Source organism: Bidens hawaiensis, unplaced genomic scaffold (assembly GCF_021521415.1).
Source record: "Bidens hawaiensis isolate Kalapana, Puna unplaced genomic scaffold, B.hawaiensis_p1.1 tig00059767_1, whole genome shotgun sequence".
Classification (NCBI taxonomy): Eukaryota; Viridiplantae; Streptophyta; class Magnoliopsida; order Asterales; family Asteraceae; genus Bidens; species Bidens hawaiensis.
Window position 1 is genome coordinate 73,510 of NW_027500745.1, and position 11,180 is coordinate 84,689.

At 35.1% G+C, this 11,180-nt stretch overlaps 1 pseudogene; it reads left to right on the forward strand.

The window, feature by feature from the left end:
- The first annotated feature begins 8,925 nt into the window (after positions 1-8,925).
- LOC143602749 (uncharacterized protein At4g28440-like) lies at positions 8,926-10,976 on the forward strand (annotated as a pseudogene).
- Positions 10,977-11,180: the final 204 nt, after the last annotated feature.

Consider the following 11,180-nt stretch of genomic DNA (forward strand, 5'->3'; position numbering starts at 1 on the left):
CGAATTGAGAGTTAAGATTTTTTGCAACTTCTGCTTATTTTATCTTTTTATTTTTTGTTAAAATGGAACCTTATCTGCGTGTAGTAATACCGATCTTAAGGGAAAATTTTAACTTTCTACTTTATTTTCCTTTTGTTATTTTTGTATGAGTCACAGCTAATCAATTCAAAGAAGAAAAACATACATGTGAAATTCAATGTATAGAGATATGAAACTGTGTCTGACCGGTGGGTTCCACATAAGATTTATGCTTAATTGAACCTTAAGTTGTATCGTAAAGTTACGGACGGATCTGTCTAAAGTTTAACGTGGACAATTATATCTACAATCATCTTTGGGTTACGTGCATAATAATGTCAAAATTGAAGTGTAGTCTAGGACGTTATTAGTCAATATGATTCCCTGCTCAACTCAGAAAAATACGTACTGCTTTTCATTTTCTGTATTTAGTTCTTTGCTACTTGAAAATTTTCAAAATATACAAAAAGAGTTTATATTCTTCTGCTTTAGTTTCAATTTGCCAAGCTAGTGAATTAATCATTGAGAAAAGGAAAAAGAGTTAAACCCCGAAAAAAAAAGTTTAAGTTAAATCGAGCTTAACGTATTTTCAATTGGTAATAATTGATGTTTTTAATGTAAAAATCCGTTTAAGTTAAGTATTACCGATTCACGGTAATCAGGCATTTTAATGTATGCAATTAAAACCTAACTTGGATTTAATTGATTATTTAATTCCTTAAAATGAGAATCTTGTCTCATTCGCTAAGGAACTTGGTGATTCGTTAACATGTTTAACGAATGTAAAGCCATTCGTTATTTAAACATAACGAATGAGTTTCTCATTCGTTATAAAGACATTCGCTTCCGTTGTGCTTAACGAATGGAAGACATTCGTTTAAACACTTAACGAATAAGAATGGTTAATGTATTATTCGTTAAAGATTAACGAATGACTTAGTTATTCGTTAACAATTTAACGAATGAGAGAAGATTCGTTAAAATTTTTAACGAATGAGATTCAAAAGTTATTGGATTCAAATTTTGAACGAATGACCTCGATTCATGTGAAATTATTGGATATAATCCCTAGGTTAGACGAATGCCGGTTCATTCGCCTAATTCCTATTACATTGTCTTCTCTAACGAAATTCTGCCAAAATTTTATCAGAATCCATTGTTTGCATATTAGATTCATTGATTGATCTATTTTTCTTCAACAGGTAATGGCGATCATAACCATACCATTCTCATGGAATTTCATTGGTGTTTGAGTGTTAATTGCTTTAATCAAGCTATGAATATTCAACGATGAATTAACTGTGACTGAAATTCTTAATTAAATCAACATTAGACCAAAAATCATTGGTTTACATACTTACATCTGATTTCCGAACATGTTTAGTCTGATTATTTGTTAAAATGTTTGGAATGTTTGGAATATCAAAAGTTTAATCGATGCATATCGTCGGTTTTAACTTTTATTAGTCAAAATTGATTATAATTTGACTCCTGGGTTAGTCAAATTGATAATTGAGTCTGATTCGTTATCTTTATACCGAATGTCACATGATTCGTTATTGGTGTAACAAATGATAGTCTGATTCGTTAATGGGTTAACGAATAACTATTTGATTCGTTAAAATAACGAATGGATAGGTAAATTTCATAACGAATCAGATTTGATTCGTTAAATGATTCTAATGAATCTGAGTTATTCGTTAAACTTGATTCGTTACTTGTAACGAATAGGTTAATGATTAACGAATGTCTCTTTTAAATGTATAACGAATGTCACATTCGTTTAAAGTTTTTAGCGAATGTGATAGTCATTCGTTAATATGTTGATTATTTTGGAATATTTTAATAATGTATGTTTGTTCTTCAATAGATATGGCACTGTCTTGGAATAAGAGCCACAACATATGTGCATTTGTAGAGCCGAATTTTGAAGATACTCCTATCTTTGGGGGTATGATTCGTTTTCTCATCCGCTCGAGAATCTACAAGGCCATCTCTACCCGAACAGTTGTATATCAGAAGATTATTAGGGAATTCTGGAATACTGCCAGCTTTAATGAAGCAGAAAATCAGATTGAAGCAGTTGTTCAGAATAAGCGGGTTGTGATAGATGTTGGAGTTATTCGAGACTCACTGGGTTTTCATGATACTATTGATGATAGGTGTGAGTTCAATTGAGTATTGATAAGAGGATTATTCGGCCGAGTAAAGTATAATGGAGATTTAGGTAAATCAATGTATAACAAAGCGAACTTGTGTGAACAATACAAGTATCTGCTTCATGTTCTTATACATTGCCTGGGTGGTCGGAAAGGAGGTTTCGACGAGTGTAGGGTGATGTTACAATCTGCTTTCGTAGCCCTAGTGCTGAATAAACCATTCAATTTCTCTGAATTGGTTTACTATCATCTGAAGGAGAATATCACCAGCAGACACAAATTCTTAATGTATCCTCGTTTTCTGCAAATGATGATCAATGACTTGGTGCCAGACTTGGAGAAAGATCAAGCTGATGTTATGAAGCTAGAACATATGAACGAAGAAACTATGAGACGGTTGAGATCTTATAGAGGTCAGAGTTTGGAAGATCGACCAAGGTAAAACGTTTGATTGGTCATTTAGCAGATGTTGATTATGTCGCGCCATCTAATGATCGTTGGATTCATGACGATTCCGATTCGGAACGTGAAGATGGTGATGGTAATAATGGTGATGATGATGATGATGATGGTGGTGATAGTGGTCCAGGACCACAAGCTGAGTTAAGTTATGAACAGAAGCGTAAGCGTAAAGGTAAAGAACCGATGACAGAAGAAGGGGAGAAAGTCAAGAAACAAAGAGTTAGAAGGGGTTCGGGAATTGAGATACCAAGCCAGCCTTTTGTACCTTCTACTGCTGTTTCTACTCCAATTATTTCTTCTACTGCTTCTCCAGTTCCAGGTGCACAGTTTCCACGATCTCCTACTCCTAATATTATATCAGATTTTCCTCGTTCTCCTACACCTGTGCAAATGCCTACGTCTCCAATGCCTCTAACTCTTACTACTATGAGGCCTGATATTCAGTTTGGAGATATATTACATAATGTATTGACACAGATGCTTACACCGCAGCCAACTACACCTGTTACTCCTGTTACACCTATACCGTTGCAGAGGCCTGAGCATTCCTTTATGACATTCAGTCGTCCTCAGGGTCCTATGCAACCAATACATCCTAATTTTTATCTTATGGCTCCTCACGCTCAATGGTTTCATATGATGAATCTGTTGCATTTACAACACACACAAATGCAAGCAGATCGAGCTGCACATGAGCTAGCGCAACGAAACTTACTGAGACATCTTCTTACAGCTCAGCGTGATAATAAAGAACTTCGAGCCCTTGTTACCGCTCAGGGGGAGAGGTTAGACAAACAAGAGGAGATTATTCTTCAACTGACATGCAAAGAAGATAAATTGAAGAAATTGAAAAATAATGAATATGACCAGGATGGTGCAGGGGGTGGGGTAGATCAGCAACCGGGCGGAAGTTCTACACCGTCGGCGGGTAATAAGACTGATGCTGGTGTTGGTGGTGAATCAACATGTGCATCGTTGTTATCAAGATCTAGATCCATTCCCAAGCTCTTTCAACCTAGAGGGTCAGAAAAGATACAGGACCCGAAATAAAACCCACATTATGAAAATGGGTTGAAAAGGGGTAAGGAGCATTGTTAGAGTGACAAGTGGCATCAAGTGATATTCTTTTATTATATATATTAGATAATTACACTAAAAATCATTGTTTTTTTTACTCTCCTGTTTAATTAAATAATATTTTTTATACCTTTATCATTATCTTTTCTCTTTCCTCCACTCACAACCACTTTTAGAATATATTAAAAAAATTATACGGTATGAACAGTGAATCCCTAAATTTAACTTTCCCCTATAATATTTTCTCTCTCTTATACTTACTACCACTCATAACCATACCATATAATTTACAAATCTCCCTCATATATTTTAAGGGAATGGGCTGAGAATGCTCTAATGAGATGAAATAAACACATAATGATATTGTTATTTCAACATGAAATACACATTGTAATTTATATTTTAGTCTTGACATAATCTTACATGTTTGTGAGAAGTGAAACCTTTTTTAAATATACTTTTCTAGTTTATTGCTTGTGTTCTTCTAAATCGTTCAATAATTTTCAACTAAATATTTTGTTAGACAATAAGGGCGTGCTCGTTTTACAAAATTCAAAGTAATTAGAATTAAAATCCCATGAGATGGCGTGTTTATTTCGCTAGAATTGGAATCTTAATTCCATTTTCGTGTGTTCGGTCGTCAAAGAATTAGAATTGGAATTTGAATTCAATTCTTTCAAATTTCTTTAAATAAAGGGATTACAAATCCTTCCAAAATGTAAAGGATTTCAAGTGAATTCGTTGGAATATTTTCTCAAGTTTTTTTTTTGAAAGAGGACAATGAATAAAACATTTTATTTATTTATTTTTTTGTTTTTGATTTATATTTTGAGTTATGAATTTTTTATTATTATTTTAGATATTTTTTTGAGGGGTTTTTAAACTTAATGGAAAACCCCTAAAAAACTTCAAAAATAATAATAATAAATCATAACGCAAAATATAAATAAAAAACAAAAAATCTAAAAAAAAAACTAAAATGTTTCCGCCATTATCCTCGTTAAAAAAAACAATTACAATTCATTTGTCAAACGGACACATCAAGAATGGAATTAGATTTCAATTCCTTCCAATTACTTCAAATTCCAAATCTTATGCAAATTCCAATTCCATTCCATTATTTGAAACGAACGCGCCCTAAACATATACGATATACTAGTACAAATGAAACTTGAACTCGCAACTTCAAGTAAACACTTGTTTCAACTACTCGTTAATTTGACCTGACCCCTTTATATCTCAAACCCGTCGTCGATCTAACCAATTACTCTACCAGCTAGGTCGTCGATCGACCACCCTTTAACCTCTAATATTCGTCCTTTCATATATCATGCATGTTGAATTAAAGATAGGTGTCAACTTGGAGGGGTGCATGGTCCCGCCCTTAGTTCATCTCCATATCTTGGTGCATGCATCTAACAAAATGATGATTCAAAATGAATATTGAATACAAATAATATATGTCCAATACTTATGTTATACATCTTTTTAATTATATTTCAAGAGTTCAATCCAAATTTATTTGTTTGTCTATTAGTAACCTTCTTATTAACTAATAATGATACATGTAACATTGAATTTGTTTAAAAATTCAGGAAAACAAAAAACAATTAATAACATAAGCTTGAATGTGAGATGATCAGCAAGGTATGAAATCAATGAACCATAGGACAACATCGACGGGCAACTTCACAAGGCCGACCGCAAGAGTTGGAAGTAGAGCACAGCAAATGCAGCACGGGCAGATGCAAGTCACCACCACCCTGCATTTCACTTTGTTCTATTAGTCACTAATATTAATATTATCTCTAAAGCAAATACCAATCACAAAAATGATCGAAAAACCGTTGATGACATAACAAGATCTTTTATAGTTCAAGTTCGTTTGTTTATTAAATATTCAAACTTCCTGTCGAATGGTTCAAGAGCGTTCGGTTCGTCAACAGTACTAATGGGTAGTGTTTGTTTATTTGTTAAATAAACGAACGAACTTCCAACCTGACACGAATTGAAACTCAAAAATCATGTGAGACATGTGAACCCAAACACGTTGCAGGTTGACATGAGCACTACCTGGTTAACCCAAATTTATTTTATTTTCATTTTTTCTTATCAAAACAAACACAATAATTTTCATTCTTTTCGGTGGTTTCCCCAAAATTATATGTTTTTCTCCTTCGTTTCGGTCAGGAAATAAACGTGTGTGTATATAGAGAGATACATTATGGTATCCTAAAAGGCTGCATGCACGCGATCCAAAAAATTTAAAGATAGTTGTAATCAGATGAAGAATATTCAAGAATCGACAACATTTGAATCATGCCATCTTTCGTTACCGTGTTTAATCAAGAACCGTCATATATCAATATATATAAAATGAGCTAGCTAGGTTATGACGTACCCAATGACAAACACAATGGCACCGATGATGGACAAAACGGCGGCAATCAAGGCGAACGGCAAGCTTATCAAGAATGCCAATGGCCTGCAATTCATTGTTAATCAAATGCGTGAATGTAAATTAATGTTACGTGTTAGTTGAATTTTGGCCTCAAAGAAACTTAACCGTACGTACCCTCCCTTTTGGCTCTAGAGGATCAAGTAAATAATACACAACAAAGCGGAAACTCTATAATAATAAATTATAATTAATAGGTAATAAATAATAATGATTACACAGTAAATTATTGTATAATCGTATTAATTTTAATTACTAATTGTATTATACGTATTAATTTTAATTATTATTGTATGAAGTTTTGGGTACTTTGTATGAACTTAGCTGGTATATTTTTTTTAGAACGGCGTCTTTCTTATGTTTAAGTTACCGCACTCTTCAACATTGGAGAGCCCTGATACCCCACTCTGGCCAGACTACGTTGTTTTAACCGGGCCCACGCTGGTTTCAGAGTTTGGTTTGAGTGTTCCCCCGGGAAACCATACCGCCGACTGCCACTTGACAGCCGTTGTGCCACCACAAGAGCAGAACTCTCCGGCGTAACACACGGCGGGCAAAAACCCGGGTGGGCTCAAGAGTCGAATTGACAACCTTTTGCACAAGGCCTAGCTCAAATCATTCATTGCTAATATCCACGCAAATATGACACAAGTGGGATTCGAACTTGAGTCTCCACTGGAGAACTCAAGCCTCTTACAACTAGGCCACAAATAAGGAATAAATTAACTGCTACATATATATACTTTATTTATTATAGCATTATTATATATTTCTCGGTTTTATTTTAATTTTTGTGAAAACAATCATCATATCACTAGATCACTAAGTTATGCGTTTCCTCTATGTATGGTAGATTTGTGTTGATTATTTAATTAAGTCCTTTTGGAAGTACTTAATTAACCATGGGACTAAATTTATTTTTGTGATTATGAAATTATTCTTATTGTGGCGTTTTGTAATTGTAACACGTCATCTATTGGGGTTAATGTTCTATAGGGACGTTGAGGTCGTCTTTCATCATTTGCGCGCAATCATGGTCGAAGATGTTGTCCCATGGTTATTGCTAGAGATTAGATAAATGGGTCACGAACTCACGATAAGGGTAATGATTACCGAGCTTTCACTTTAGTTTATAATTGCCATCTAATTTCCATAATTATCATAGATATACATGTGATTTCCTTTGCATGGATGACAATTATGAGAAAACAGTGAAATGTATATTTCTCGGGGTGGACGGGCACCCTACTCATTCCCCATGCGAGTTTCAGAGTAAACCTAGCAGGCTAGCACAGCAAGTAACTTATGCGGGTTGTTGAACTCGGAGAGAGAAAAATATATTGGTTGTTGCCAACTCTACAAAACTAGCTATTGGCTATTTAATTAAATAATAATAATACCCCCGTTTTACACAACACATACATGTTTAAATCCTATGAATCAAAACAACATTGTCAACCGAGCGGGCATATGCAACGATTCCACAAACCAAGGACGATCGAGGAAGAAGCAAAGTTGTTGATGGCATGGCTCGATATCAACAATGATCTAATAACTTGTCACTATCTTCAATTTTTGTTAAAACATCCTTGACACATTCATATCCGCATTGGTTGCGAAAGGTGTTGTTCCATTAACCAAATATCGGCGAAATGAAGACAAATTCATGAGGGAGTCTGGAAAGTTTATCATTCATACTTGGTACGATAACTATCTGTAGAGTTCACTTGGCCCCATAACAACATGTTACAAATTACATTTTCACATGACATTTACTAATATTTATACCTATAATGTTAATTTATTGTAGTTGTTACGCTATACATTTTTTGTTCACATGAGCATCCCCAACCTATTCCCTACTATATATCCATATATATCATATAATTACACTAAAAATCACTGTTTTTTTTCTATCCTGTTTAATTAAATAATATTTTCTATACATTTATCATTATCGTTTCTGCCTTTTCCACTTACAACCACTTTTAGAAAATATTAACAAATTATAAGTTATGAACAATAAAACCCCAAATTTAACTTTCCTATATAACATTTTCTCTCTTCTTTACTCACAACCACTCATAACCATATCATATAATTTACAAAACCCTCTCACAAAAATATAGGAAATAGGCTGAGAATGCTCTTAGTTATGGCATTCGACGCCTTCGGCCTTCCCCCATTCCCTAAATTTTGAGGGGCAGACAAAGTGTAGATTTCTCTAGACTTGCATGAGTCGAAAATCGGTTTCTAGAACAAGACTACGAGCTGGCGAGTTAGGCTGGGTCTAAACAGGTTTTAACCAACCCGGGTTTTTCTAGTTAAAGCCCGTCGGGTTATAAACTAGGTTGGCAGGCCCAATCCGTTTCTTTTCACACCTCTAAGTAGAGATAAGCAGGTACCAATACTAACCATTACCAGTATTTGATTGCAAATTTCATAAAATACCGCTACTGTACCGAATCAATATCAATAACTGTTTTGCTCATTCCTGCCCCAAAGGCTCTAATTTCAACCACTTTGTATCATCATTATCCTACTGGTCCATTAACCCGTACACCAATAATTACTAACATAAGCCTTTAAGCCCACCAAGGCCCACACATCCAAATACAGCATGCAAAACCAAAAGATTCGTAAACAAAAACTTTCCCAAAATAGCATTTGCGTAACAACAAATCATCAAATATGCAGTCCACTCACTCAACCAACGATTAAAACCCAAAACCAAAATTATAATCCAATCAAATGGCTACTAGCAGCACCTCAAATGATCAACAACCGGCTGTTGATCAGGCCAAGCCGGTGCTTCGAAAGCCGGTGTTTGTTAAAGTTGGTGACTTGAAGCCGGGAACAGCCGGTTTAACACTTGTTGCTAAGGTTGTTAGCTCTGAGATTGTGTTGCAGAAGGGAGTTGGTAACGTTTTTGTTGGTGGTCGTAATGTTCGGATAGCTGAGTGTCTGGTTGGTGATGAGACGGGTACTATTTTGTTTACTGCTCGTAACAATCAAGGTAACGTTTGTTTTTGTTCGTTGTGTTTTAAAGTTTAAGATATTTATGAGAAGTTTAATTTTTGTAAGCCCTAGAAATTTAATTGCTTGTTGTTAGCTGTTACTGTCTCACAGGGGAGAATAATAAAAAATTTTGGGTTAAAGGTGAAAAAGAAAATTGGGCCTTAAACTAGTTGAATATTTGGATTTAAACATTAAGAATACATATTTTTCAAGGTTGCGAAATTCGCTAGGGGACCCTAGGCAGCCGATTAGGGAGTTGGTAGTACTGGAGTACTCAGAGAATACTCGGGCATAGTAAATGCAAAGAAAATTGATTTTTGGATATTATATATTTGTCAAAATAAGCATAATCCATATCAAAAGGGTACTCTAGCTGACTCGGCAACTTTTGAATGACTTTTAATTGACTTTTACAGAACCCCAGCCCGACTTTTGACCGCCTAGCCCGACTTTTTGTCCGAATTTTTACTGACTTTTTACCGACTTTTAGAAATTCCTAGCCCGTCTCACTCGAGTTTTGACCGACTTTGACCACCTCCGACTAATCCAGGCCGACTTGGAAAAAGTTTCCAAGGTAAATTCCGAGGACCAACTAGTCGGGCCTTGGAATCCGATTTTTACAACATTGATATTTAAAAAAAAATTCAGATAATTTAAAAAAAAATTGGGTCTATCAGGATGTCGGGCCGGGGTCGGTTGACCACCAGGCACCAGGCCTTGCTGTCTCAAATTGTCAAAGAGAAGGAAAAGAAGGTCAAAATAAGTTAAAATTTGACTTTTTTGGTCAAATGAACTTCTTTAGTTGAAAATTTATTGACTATCAAGTGTCAACATTGAACTGTATTACTACTGTAAGATGCTAGCTAATTTATAATTATATTTCCATGAGGAACCTTATGGTTTTTTTGATATATTAAATTGATTCATTGATTGTTGCCTTCTCAACTTGTCAAAGTGGAAAACATTAAGTCAAAATAAGTACGCATTTGACTTTTTGGGTCAAATGAACCTATTTAGTTGCAAAGGTATAGTCTATTAGCTAGGGGAGAAAACGATCCAAGCCGCTCGTGAGCTACATGTGCTCTGATAGATAAAACGCTTGAAACGAGAGTCGAGTCGCTCGCGAGCTACTTGAGCTCGGATATATAAAGAGCTTGAAACGAGCCATGCGTCTTCGAGTACGGGCCGAGCTTAGGCCTCAAATAAATCTTGTTTAGTTATCGAGGCCGAGCTCTAGCTTTGCGTATTTTTATGTTTTTTACTTTTCAGACTTCTATGCATTAATTTTACAATGCACAAGCGAACTCCGAGCAGAGCTTTGGCTCGTTTAAGGTACTACACTAGCTCAAGCGGAGCTTAAGCTTATTAAAAGTTTTTTTTTAATAATTAAAAATGTATATAAATTAAATAATAAACAAGCTAAACTAGTGCTTGAAAAAACAACTCACGAGCCAAGCTCAAGCACTCTTAAGTCAAAACGAGTAAGCTCAAACAATCTTTTTGCAGTTGATCTAATGAAACCTGGTACTGGTGTCATCATTCGAAATGGAAAGATCGACATGTTCAAGGGGGTCGATGAGGCTTGCAGTTGACAAGTGGGGTCGTATCGAGGTGACTGATTCTGTTACTTTTGAAGTCAAAGAGGACAACAATCTTTCTTCAATGGAGTATGAACTGGTAAATGTTGAGGAGTAGGCAACTCGACAACTGATGCTTTTTAATGTTAAACTTATGCTTTCAATAATACTGGTAGCTTGATATATTATGGGTGCGGGTCACCTAAAAGACGGGCATTATTGCTTTATGATGAAAGTGCATTATGCTAGTTAAATTCGATCGGATGAATGGTTTGTTTAAAAATGTGTTGGTTCAAAAGGGCCGTATAACCGTTCTAGAATATTGCAACTTTGAACTTGTTCGTTTCGGTCCGTGCATTTCTTTAGTGTTAGTTTTAAAATGTTTGATTTTATTTGATGTTCATTTAAGTT